The sequence below is a fragment of the Calidris pugnax genome, unplaced genomic scaffold (assembly GCF_001431845.1).
Source record: "Calidris pugnax isolate Ruff unplaced genomic scaffold, ASM143184v1 scaffold14, whole genome shotgun sequence".
NCBI lineage: Eukaryota > Metazoa > Chordata > Aves > Charadriiformes > Scolopacidae > Calidris > Calidris pugnax.
Window position 1 is genome coordinate 9,711,748 of NW_015090793.1, and position 13,276 is coordinate 9,725,023.

At 40.5% G+C, this 13,276-nt stretch overlaps 1 protein-coding gene across 1 annotated transcript in view; it reads right to left on the minus strand.

Annotated features, from left to right (window-relative positions):
* EIF2AK3 (eukaryotic translation initiation factor 2-alpha kinase 3) overlaps positions 1 to 12,493 on the minus strand; it is a 38,840-nt gene extending 26,347 nt beyond the window's left edge. Inside the window, exon 1 of the mRNA XM_014936043.1 lies at positions 12,364 to 12,493. The gene's annotated coding sequence lies outside the window, so the exon portion shown is untranslated. The remainder of the gene's footprint in view (positions 1 to 12,363) is intronic.
* Positions 12,494 to 13,276: the final 783 nt, after the last annotated feature.

Consider the following 13,276-nt stretch of genomic DNA (forward strand, 5'->3'; position numbering starts at 1 on the left):
CCCCCCCCCCGCCCCCCAACATTAACTATCGAGCCCTAAATGAGATGCTGCTCTTTTGCTCATTAAGAGTTTGAAGCTGAAGTTCTCCATTGGCTCGGCGCGGGGTGCCGCAGCCCTATCAGCGGCGCTGGCTGCTCAATCTCCAGGCCGACGGGTGAGGTAATGCAGTTTCTAAAAAGCCTTCACAAAAAAGCAAAAAGGCATAACGATCCGAAATGGCATACGCTACCAGGGAATTTGCTGTCTAGACTCTTTACTGGAAAGGAGGGCACCGCACGCGAGGTTCCACGGCAGGTTGGTCGGCGCAGGAAGAAAGCTGCTGATTTACAGCAGGGGAAAAAAAAAAAAAAAAACCGCACGCGAGGTTCCACGGCAGGTTGGTCGGCGCAGGAAGAAAGCTGCTGATTTACAGCAGGGGAAAAAAAAAAAAAAAGAAAGAAACAACAACAAAAAAAAGTGTAAACAGAGATCAAAACAAACTGAAGCACTAAAGCTTCTGCGAGCTGTTTAACAGTAAGTGTGACATTCATTTCCCATGCCTAACACTCTTTATCATATGAAGGAAAAATCAAGCCTGCTCACGTGCAGGCACATCTGAGACAAGTCTGGAGCCAAAACAGTCAATATTACCGGTTTCAGATGGGCTATGCTTTCCAGTGACTCCAAGGAAATAACTAAGCACAAGTAAAATATTTTCCTTAGAATAGGAAGTGTTACATCTTTATGTTTTTCTAACACTTCAGCTTGTGGTTTTCAAACCTCACTCTTACAATAAACTATGAGAGCTTCATTCCAGTTACTTATTAAATAAGACTAACCTATATGATCTTAAAGGTACTGTGTTGTTTTGTTTTTTTTTTTCCCTCTATGATTATCTCTACAATAGGATCACTTTAACAAACGGGGTCAAAAACAACATCAGGCATGTTCTTAAGAAAGCTACTTCTCAGTGAGAACTATGTCTTTTAACCCCTTGAAAATTAATGTAGACAACACAGAAAAAGCCACATCTAGCAGCTTCACTCTAAAGGGCAGCAACAAAAGTCTGCACAAACAAATCTGGGAAGAGAAAGCAATCATTGTATGTTCAACATTTCTTGAAGAAATGTATAGGCATACAGTAATACAGGTATCCTTACTATCAACATTCACAGATGTTAGGTGTGTGTACATATATGTATATACACACACAGGACAAGGTCTTGAGATGTCCCTAGTTCAGGTTGGCCTGGAACTGATTTATCATCTGCCCTTTTTTTGATACACACAGCTAAAACCTAAGGAAGTGTTTTTCTTCAAACTTCCTGCAAAGCCCCCAACATCACTGCTTCCTTAAGATGATAACAAAGACCCAGGCACTAGTACAATTTTTTGAAAAACAAAAGCTGTCGAGTTAAGCTGTTCCTCTGCCTACAGCACTGGTAAAAGAGCAAAGTATTCTTCAGAGCATACAGTGCTGTTTAACCAGCCAAGGAAGAAGAAAATTGACTGCAAAGGGGAGTCCATGATTTACATCAGCAATGACCTTCTGAGATGTGTTCAAGGGCAATGAGGAAGCTGAAGCAGGAAATACCAACAGACAGGTGGTTGTTCTGTCTAGAGAAACTTTACTTATTGTGAATGGCACTAATTTTCATCTCAGCACTACAGTTGTTCACAAAGAGCATACCCATCCCTGACTACCTCCTGTTAATCAGCATATGTGCCCAGACCATCTTCAAGACCAGGACTGTGAGAAAGGCTGCACATGGACATCTGATGAACCCAGTGTTCTACAGAGCAGTTTATACAGGCAGGATTACGTGGCCTTCCTCCTCTGAAGAGGTAAAAGCCAGCCTGTGCCAGAGCATCAGATCAGAGAAGCCATGGAAATAAGCTCCATCTCAGCTGGGGTGTGACACACCAAAAAGGCACACCAGCTCTGCACAGCAACAGGGAGTGTAGATGTTTCTCAAACCTCAGGATGATTTTTATCATCAGGTTGTACAGCTCCGCAAGCAACAATTCACAGAACCTGCCAAGAGACCAAACCTAGTCCCCTCTCCCATTCATGTTAAGATCTTCATGACAGAAGTTGGTGCTTATTATAGTCTTTCTTCTCCTTCCACCATCGCTCATACTCCACAAGCTGGTAGCTTTCATTTAATTTTTCATTGGTTAGAGAACACAAATCATAAACATAACTTTCACGGCCCTGTGTTTTGTGTAGGATGAGCGCATGAAGCGATGCTGTAATCCTGTGCCTGGATGAATACTGGAGAACTCATTTGAAAACTCCCTTTTTTCCCCTCTCCTCAGAGCAACAGCTGCAACGTCTTTCCAACAACTCTATGAAATGGCTACAGTTGGTACCTCTGTTGGGATTCTGTACTTCAAATCTTAAAATCTGATCAGGTGTAAGCTACCAGGGTTCTGACAAAACTGTCTTGTACACAAACAGTGCAAAAAGCAACAGATGACAGCAGCACAATTGCTTGAGAATTATACTCTCCTTTCCGGTGACTGGGGCACGGTATCTTGTTCATCTTGAGTTTGCCATTAAAAGAATCAGCCCTACTCTGTCCTCTGCCCTCCCTTGAGCAGCCATGCAGGGAAATGGAGGAACCAGAGTGTGTTAACTAAACTGCCCCAGCTTCAAAAGATCAGGTCCCCAGTACTGTTTGCAGTGCAATCAAACAGACCCTTCTTCTGAAGACTAGCAAACTAAAATACCACTGTTACTTTAATCATAGTCAAACAAGACTTGGGGTTTTGACTACAGACATGCCAGCCTGCTTTGCTGCCATGGTAACAGACTTTTAAAAACTGTTCTCCTTAATAAAAAAAAAACCCTCACATGGTGCTTTAAGAAAGACTTTATTTTGACACTATTCCATCCCCCTCTTTAACATGGCAAGTTTTATTAATAAGAAAAGACTGCAACAGTCTTCTGGAACTTAAAAGCAGTCCTTTCTGAGACAAATCAGAGCTGCTGCTACTGAGCTCCTTAGAACTAATAGCACCTAAGCGAGAACATAGTGAAAAATCACCCAGAATCTTGCTTCTACAGAAACAGGCCCTATACAGGAGCTCATTAGTCACCACATCAGAATTAGTACTGTCCCAGTATTGGGATGTTTTAAGAAGATTTTTTAACTCCACCCCCCAAAAGTTTTCTTGCAGACTACCCGGGCTCCTGTAGCACCACCTGGGAGCTAAACAAGATGCTTCTCTTCAGAGACAGAGAAAAAAAGCAGTATCAGAAGCCCATGTCACTTAAGGGGTCCAGGAATTAAGCTGATCTCTGCTGGCTCTTCTGTGTTTCTTCCCTTGGTGCTGCCTGGACAGGGTGCTTTTTAAGATAAGGGCACAGAGTCCATGTGTCTTGAAAAATGAAGTCACAGAACAACTCCTATGGGAAAGTAGAGCCCAGTACAGGATCAGAACACAGCAAGTGCAGAGTCTCCTTTTTCAAGGATGGGAAGAAAGTAGAGAGTACGAAACAGGCAGTGACTGTGACAGGAAGATTAATAGTTACCTGCGTATGGAGGACAAAGTCCAGAAGAAATTCGGAAATGAGATGTCAGTGACTGTGCTGTGAGAGGAATGATTTGCTAAACTGTCTCAAATGCACTTGAAACAGGCACTTTCTTTTACAGACGAAGATACAGGCTCAAAGCACAAAAAGGTTTTTAGGGCAGAATAAATCACTTTGTTTTGTTAGAGGCAGCTGAGCTCCAAATAGCTAAGTTAACCATTCCCTGTGCTGAAACAGGTTTATTTGTCTGGGCATTACTAGAGTCGATCCATTTTAATATCCGTAAACACCAGAACTGCCTAACAGCCAATACAAAACGTGCAGTGTACCATACATAATTAAATTACAAGCTACTGTAAAGATAACTAAACAACAGAGACAGCAAGCTGATGGCAAACACCCTTTCCGAGATTTGCAGCAATGCATTCTGACGATGTCTGTAAACGTGACAAATGAAAGCTGGTGACAAACATTAGCCCAGAGTGACTTTGAGAAACTTTCCTGGCTTTGTTCAAGGCACAGCATCACTTGTGAGGATTTGGGTTGAGGGCGCCGATATGATACAAGCCACAAGATCTCATTCGGTAGCTTGCCACGTGTCTCATAACGGATGCTGTCGTCCCCACAAACATCCTTACAGTGAGAGTTAGAGGACACATGTCAGCACTTTATCAGAGCTTTATCAGCGCTAATGACGTCGAGTGTCAGCAAGAAAGGCACCAAGCTGCAATTACAGAAGTCTCTTGTTTTTTTAATTGAACAAGACATTGAACTAGGATAACTGTCTTTGAAGATGTGCAGTTTCGATAAATACGTAAGACCACTTGTCTAAGCAATAGCCCTACTTGTCACCCCAACAAAAAACCATGATGCTGCATCATACTAACTCAGCTGAGGCATCTGTCAGCAATTCCTCTTCTCCACAGGTTCACCACTTCGCATTAAGAAGTTTGGTTGCATTTCCTACCACAACTTCTAGTTATCCAAATACTCTAAAATAATTAGGTTTTTTACCAATGGCTTTTTTGTCCACTAAACATCACTAGAAGTTTATTTTCAGAAGAATCATAGAAGAGTTTGGGTTGGAAAGGACCTTTAAAGGTCATTTAGTCCAAACTCCACTGCAATGATGGGGGACACCTTCGACTAGATCAGGTTCCTCAAAGTCCTGTCCAAACTGACCTTGAATATTTCCAGGGACGAAGATCTACCACTTCTCTGGGCAACATGTTCCAGTACCTCACCACCCTCACTGTAAAAAATGTCTTCCTTTTATCTAAACTAAATCTACATCATTACCCCATGTCCTATCGCAACAGGCCCTGCTAGAAAGTTTTGTCCCTGTCTTTCTTATAAGCCCCCTTTAAGTACTGAAAGGCCACAACAGGGTCTCCCCAGAGTCTTCTCCAGGCTGAAAACTCCCAACTCTCTCAGCCTGTCTTCATAGGAGAGGTGCTCCATCCCTCTGATTATTTTTGTGGCCCTCGTCTGGACTTCTTCCAACAGGTCCATGTCTTTCCTGTGCTGAGGGATCCAGAGCTGGATGCAGGACTCAAGGTGGGGTCTCATGAGGACGGAGTAGAGGGGCAGAATCATCTCCCTCGACCTGCCACACTTCCTTTTGATGCAGCCCAGGATATGGTTGGCCTTCTGTGCTGTGTCTGGACTTCTTCCAACAGGTCCATGTCTTTCCTGTGCTGAGGGATCCAGAGCTGGATGCAGGACTCAAGGTGGGGTCTCATGAGGACGGAGTAGAGGGGCAGAATCATCTCCCTCGACCTGCCACACTTCCTTTTGATGCAGCCCAGGATATGGTTGGCCTTCTGTGCTGTGAGCGCACATTCTTGGGTCATATCCAGTTTTTCATCCAACAGCACCCCCAAGTCCTTCTCCTCAGGGCTTTCCAGAGCTGGATGCAGGACTCAAGGTGGGGTCTCATGAGGACGGAGTAGAGGGGCAGAATCATCTCCCTCGACCTGCCACACTTCCTTTTGATGCAGCCCAGGATATGGTTGGCCTTCTGTGCTGTGAGCGCACATTCTTGGGTCATATCCAGTTTTTCATCCAACAGCACCCCCAAGTCCTTCTCCTCAGGGCTTCTCTCAATCCCTTCAGCCCCCAGCCTGTATTAATACTGGAGGCTGCACAGACCCAAGTGTGGACCTTGCACCTGGCCTTGTTGAACCTCATGGGCCCAATTCTCGAGCTTGACCAGATCCCTCTGGATGGCACCCTGTCCCTCAGGTGTGTCAACCAGACCAACACAGCTTCGTGTCATCTGCAAACTTGCTGAAGGTGCACTTAATCCCACTGTGTGTGTCACTGATAAAGATATTTAACAGTATTCGTCCCAATATGGACCCGTGAGGGACACCACTTGTCACTGACCTCCATCTGGACATAGAGCTGTTGACTGCTACAGTCTGGATGTGGCTCTCTAACCAATTCTTCACCCAGCCCAACCTTCAAATCCATCTCTCTCCAATTTAGGGAGAAAGATGTTGGGGGGTACCATGTCAGAGGCCTTATAGAAGTCCATAATAATTTATAAATTATAGCTTTTTGTTTCACCAAGAAAACAGCAAAGATCTGTACTCAGAAATCCACAGAACTCTCCAGCAGGTTTCCCAAGCCTGTCACCTCCTTATGCACATGCACACCATGCAAGTTTTCAGCAACAGAAATGAAAAGAACCACTTGTGCCATCAGGAATCGTAATACATCTACGTAGTTAAAGAGCAGTCACATCTATTCTCCTCTTGCAAACACAGGCTCCACTCCCCTTGATAGCCCTAATAAACCTTCTCTACCTCAATTACAATTAGAATTTATCTTCCTTTGAGGTACAATTCTGGACACTCTCTACTTATTCATTATGAGCTTTTCCAGGACCATTTAAGACATTATATCTCTCTCTCTACCCGCAGGCAGCAGAGGATCACATTTCCTTTCCCTGCAGAGGAATCGACATGATAACGTGTCACAGGATCTCTTAGTACACAGTATTCTCAGTTTTAAACTGATTGCCTTCAACAAAGTTGTCATTATCCATTCCCACATCTTGTATTTCATTTAGTACAGTTTAATTCTATTTCTGTTTTAGAAAACCTATACTATGGAGAACTTGATGATTCCCCAGCCTTCCTCTATAGGAATGATACCTCAGCTATCAGAGTGCCTGGTGGTCCTACATCTGTCTCAGTAGCACACACAAAAAGAAGATCAGTTACAGGACACAAGGAACTCTGCTAGCATACCCTTCCAGACAACTGAGATCAGATCACCTTACCTGCACGGAAACAGATTTTCCTCAGATTAGTCACCTCAAAACCAAATCCATTGATTTACACTTTGCCTGCTTGAACAGAGTGGCAATTGGGGCTTTACATCTGGTCACAATATATTACAGCTGGAAAGTAATTTTACAGCCTTAATAGACATTTTTAAAATTTTATTATTCACTTCCTTGAGGAAAACTTGGCTTTAGAAAGTTTTGCACACACTCAAAAGCTTAGGAGAACCCACTTCTTGTCCTCTGTATATGGAAGTCTGACCCCACTGCATAGCACTGGCTCCTGCAAGCAGCCTGTACAGTGCACAAATACTCTTCCAAGTGCTAAGCAGGAAAGATTACTTCTGTTGCTGATGTGTCCCATGCCAGATGTTTTAACATGCACAAATACATTAAAAGTTAAGATTAACACCAGTGAGGCTAGACAGATCCATTCATTTTTAAGTAGAACTCGGAGAGAAAGCCATTGTCTCAGAATGTTTGTGTACGAATCTCCTTTTGTTTTGTCCAGTGACTGTTAGCAGCATCAGAACAGATTTATACAGGTCTAATAGAATTTCATAATACTCAGCACTGTACTCAACTGCTGCTGTATAATAACCTTTGAAGCAAAAATACTCAAACAAGTCTGACAGTCTTAAGTATTCTTCACCTATGTCCAAAACAAACATATCTCAGCTTCTAGTTGGATGATATTTACAGGCAGTGACTTAACTGAAAAAAACCCCTAAAGTAGAAAGCTAAGGACCAAACAAAAGACTCGTTTTTATTCAGGCTAATAAAATGCTGGTGCAGGGGTGCCCTAAGTGGTGGGTGTGACTTTCCTAAAATTGATGTAATGAGATTTCTCCTTTAAAGAGACTGTTAAATTATTTACGCTCTCCTAACCTCTGGGAGGGCACACAAAAGAATCCAGATACCACAATTCAAGCCCCTCAGAGGGCATTTTGACCTCTTGTCTTGCCCTGACCCACTTCAGTGTGGGTTTTGCAATTTCTTCTGCACCACAGTGTAGGAGGTCAAAGGATGAGAGTTGCTGAATTTCTTCCCGCATTCCCAAAGTGACCCAGGACAGCTTTTGGTTTTTCTCTGGCTCGACTGGGTACAGAGGTCACCTTATCTAATGTGCAGGAAAGTGCAGGCAGGCAGTACCTTACAGTGATTCCCAGGTGCTTGGGGACTCCACAGCAGAAATTAGTACTACTTTTGGGGAATCAAAGCACTGAAAATTTGCAAATATTTATGATGCTGATAAAGGGAAGAAAAAAAAAAAGTAAAAAAAGATACATTCATACCATATATTAAATCATGTCACTAGCAGAGCTTTAGAGATTTCAAAAATCCTTTCCCAACTCACTGCTCTAAGCATCAGTCTCTCCAACAGGCAAAAAAGGAAAAATCGCTAATGGTATCTATGGGTTCACTTTGCCTACCAAGCAATTAGTTTTCAGCTGACTTCAGTATAAAACTTCTTTGCATCTCCATATTTCTCTGGGAAAAAAAAACAAAACAAAAAACAAACAAAAAAAAATGGGCTATTCCACAAAACCATGACACTTTTATGTCAAAATAATAATAAAAAACCACACAGATGTCTAAGTTTGTAGAAAAGTTTATTTTATTGCGTCACAATAAAAAACGGCAAGAGTTTAATATATATACAATGCAACTCAAAGATACCGAGAGCATGTGACATGACATAACCCAATTATTTCATTTTTCCAGGATACGGTGGTATGTTTACTATGACTGCTATAAATGTCGGCGTTGTTGACTGAAACTCATTTTGTCTCATGATCCTCAATCTCTCAAACAAGGAAGTAAGATGCTTACTTAGGGATTAGTCTGTAACAGCCAAATCATGAGCCAATGCAGCTATTTGTATCGAGTATATCCCAGTGCAGCCTCTGTCTTGGAGCACTGAAACTACTATGACTGGAGCTGCCCCATCAGGCTGAACTCCCTGCAGTATTCCTGACAGTGCAAAGAAAAATCATGTCGCAGTCGTGAATGTATTTTTTAAACTGTTAATCTCACATCATCACTATCAAGTATCCCACTTACTTTGCCCTTAACACAACAAACATCAGACACCAGCTTTTTCATAAGTATCTCTACCATTTATCCATTCCATAGTAGGCTTTTTTTCTGCCTCCATCTCTTCTCCAGCCTCCCCCATCCGTTAGTCGTGCTAGCCACTACTGGCCAGTCATTTTAATATACAAGCATGATCACACTTTCATTTCTCCTCATAAAAGAAAGAGGTGGAACCCGCTTAAGTATTTTAGCATAAAGCTACACAGGTAAGAGAACACATCACCCTTACTAGTAAACGACAACAGTCTAGTAATGATGTGCTATGAATCATTTCCGCTTCTTGAGAGGCAGATGCCTATTTTCACTATGATCAAACATCATCATTTTACCAGGCTGATTCTCCCAAAAGTATTCTTTTCTAAGTACAGATAATGTATTCATTACAAAGCTAAATTTTAAAAGAGTAAATTAAAGTGTTTTCCTTAAAAGTAAGCCCCCTTTTAGAAAAATTGAGGGTCAATGACTTTACTCCGAACTCCAAGATTTCTTGTACATAAAGATTGCTTGTTGGAGTTGTAAATATACAACCTTTATAAAGAAGGGCTCTTCATTTTAACACAATGGATGGGAAAACAAAGTTTTTCTTATGCACAAGACTGAAACATAGTCATACCTTTTCAGCCTTGGCACCCTGACCGCGATTGTTTATGTTGGAGCTTAGAGCCAGGGAATGAATTTTACTGTTTTAGTTACCCAGACACACAATTAGTAGTTCAGCAGCCTTTCCTTTCTAATTGATCTGTTCACATGACAAATGATGAACATCTCACTTGTCAGTGTTGTAAGCAGTAGTTTCAAGATCTGAAGTGTTTGACAGAGCTGCTGGAACATTTGAAATTTTACTACCTCACTTTCCTAATTAACACACGAGCTTCAGACAGCCAAGTTGACATTTTACAGTTAGGCAAAGGAAGTACCTACTATTCTATTAAACACTAAGTTTGAAGATCTAATGTCTTCTTTTAAAAGCCACTTGGAAATTAAATTGATGCTTTCACACTGGGACCTGGAACTACAGCTCATTGCACTCTCACCCAAGATAGTTAAAAAAAACCACCTCATCAAACCAATTAATACACAGAACCACACACTTTCCTCATTCTGAAAGCACACAAATCTTTAACACCGCAAGCGTAACACGAAAAGAGTTTCTCATCTGCCATTTCTTGCAAGAAGATGTAGGTTAACAGCTTACACATTGGTACTGGTTTAGGATGAAGATAATATTGTGGTTGCAGGCACAGAGGTCTTTTTTACCTCAAAAATGTTGGAAGAGGAAGAAAAAGCCTTAATAGTGAGAATAAAACTTAACATACCACATGCCCAAATCAGAGAGGAAATACCACAAAGTGGGGAGATGACAGACTCTGAGACTTCAGTGAATTTAATATTTTGACCCAAACCAGAATTGTCCCAACAACTTTGAGGCCAATTACTCACTCAAGTAGTGTCTAGATTAACTGCATGAAGTCTTTCAGTTGATACTGACATCAGATTAAACATTTAAATAGCTTATTTGGAATATTCATCACTTTTGTTTCTTGTTAAATTCTGTCTTATCTTAACAGCATTTGTTTACATGACAGTAAATCTAAAAAGGCCTATCTTCATAACACTTAAAACTTCATTCTGGCCTTTTAGAAGCTGTTACTTCCAAAATTAGTTCTCTTGTAGGCTCTGCATCTTAACTGCCAAAATCCATCAGTGTCTTTGGTCACAGTTGTAGAAATGCAACAATCAGAAAGCCCCTCTGAAAACTTCCTATATGCATAACAAACACTCTTTACAAGTGTATGATTCCCACAATTTATTAACTTGTAGCTACAAAAGAGAATTAAACATTGCATGGACAAACTACAATTTTTAATGTCTACGCATCAACCTTCAGCTTCTACAGTCACACCACACTGGAAATTATCAAACCTCTGGACATAACAGTTAAGCAACATAATCTAGACTTGCAAAAACCACTTCTCTAGTATTAAATGCTTGCATTCTTGACATCTTTAAAAACCTGGGCTCGTGTCTTAATTTGTACTGAAAAATGAAATTTATATTTGCACATATTTCAAATGTGTGTTTTATAACCAGTTGTTCTATTTTCACAGTGGTCATTAGAAACTATTCACAGCAACAACAGATTACAGAACAATATTTTAAGTCTCTAGTATTGAAAACATTTGCGAAGGACCACTGTTTACAACTGGCAGCTTCCTCTTCACAGAGCTCCTTACAGTTCTTTTTACAGATTTCAATTCTTCTATATTCTGCTCTAGAATGTTTTTAAAGAAGTTCTCCTTTCCCACAGTGCTTTTTCTTCAACACAAAATACATCTTAGACACAAAAGTACATCTGAACGAGACTCAAAAATTTGCATCCATAAATAAAATTCTCTCTCAGAAACAAAGAAACATGAGTTAACATGCACATTACTTCTGCAATCTGAGATAATTATCACTAGCTCTCATACTTACACTACCACAGCAACAGACCAAATCTTGTCTTGGACTTCTTTATACCGAAACAGAGGTCATGTAAACTAGACAGCAACAAAGAACCTTAAGCAAGAAGCTCATACAGTCTGAACACCCCTGAATTCAACTCTCATTCTCTAATGTTCATCACGTGAAAGCACAATATAGGACTGGTCATCGAATCCTACCATCCATGACAGCGAAGGACTGTGCACTTTGTCATGACCACAAACTATCTTAGTTGGTATATTTACTCCTCCTCATCCTAGGAGATGATGACTCATGGATCTTACTTCTTCAGTGCAGGGAAAAAAAAAAAAAGAAGCAAAAAACTTCCTTCTAAATTCTAGCCTAAGTTTATTCAAACTGATAGTGGAAATTGCACCAAACAAGAATTTTAACTCTTTATATTTCCTTCTTACAGTTCATCAGCAAGAAGTGATGCAACCCTTTACCGCTTGGTAGTTCAGGGTGACCTTCAACATTCTATTTCATTACTAACACATTCTATTTCATAGGCAGCCCATTTATCTAGTATACTAAAAGATAAAATAAACAGTAATCCTTTGTTCATTTGTTAAGTCACAAGGACTTTTGGTTTTCTTAAGGGGAAAAAAAATAAGCCAGTACTGGCCAAAAAATACTGTAGTAATATGAAGCAGATGATCCTTTCATTTGCTTCAAATTACAAGTAACTCATTTTCAATCAGCGATTGCATACAATTCCCAAAGTCAGTTACATCATCTAGTTTGAAAGTTATCACATATGTCAATTGCAAGACTAAAATGCTGACACATTCTAGTTTGAAATGGCAACATGATGTAAGCACTCCAAAAAAAGTTTCAGAACAGCTATCAAACTTTATCCATATTAAGTTTGCTGCATTATTTAACATCTATCAGGTAAAGGGGAAGTTGCATTTGTTTTATTATAGAAAGTTCTGTTTTTAAAGATTCAGTTAGGAAAGACATTGAGCCTTACCTCTGGTTTACTGAGGCTGGATGACACAAGAGAACCTGATCCCACATCCAGATCCCACTGTTTTCTCCCACTGTTTTCTGGATCCAGTGCAGCAATTCGTCCATCCAAAGTGCTGATAATTACTAGAGATCTGCAAGTTGGAAGCATTCAGTCAGAACTACAGCAGTATGGAGTTTATCTATTAGCTCTTTCCTACATTTAACACAGTGCAACTCCAAGTTAAAGGTTGAGTCTATATAATATGCAAAACAGCAATTAAACTTGGTAGCTCTACCTAGACCAACAGGGGAGAGTAGAAAAGTTGAAGTATCTGGCTGGATGTCATAAATTAATTGAAATGCTGTAAGACATTCAGGGGAAGATAGTTGACTTTTTGCTCCCACATGCAGGTGTTACCACAACACTGAATGAGATCATCCTGTTTTGAGATATTTATATGAAGAGTACAGATCTTATTTTTTTTCCAGTCCCTTCCACACAGATCTTTAATACATCCTCTCAAAACACCCTAGACTAAAACCATTAACCCAGCAAATCAGTAAATAAGAAATACTAAGTCGCAACTAAGTTTTCAATACCTCTGGATCAAACATCGAAATCTTGGAGATTTTACAAGTCTTAAAATAAAACAAGTCTCGCCTAAGGTATACACAGGACACCAAAATCAACCTTCAACATCTGCAGATAACAAAGCAAGCAAATTTCCTTATGCAGCTTAGTCTGTAAGCAGCCTGTCTGGGGATACATGCTAATGGGAAGCTAGCTGTGGATTTCTACAGCACCTGAAGCTCATCAATTTTAGTAAATCTTACACAGCAGTATAATTAGCATAATAATTTCTGATTGGGCTAGAATTCAAGCATTAAAATAAAAAAACCCAAACAAAAAGAAAACAACAAACAAAAATCTAAAC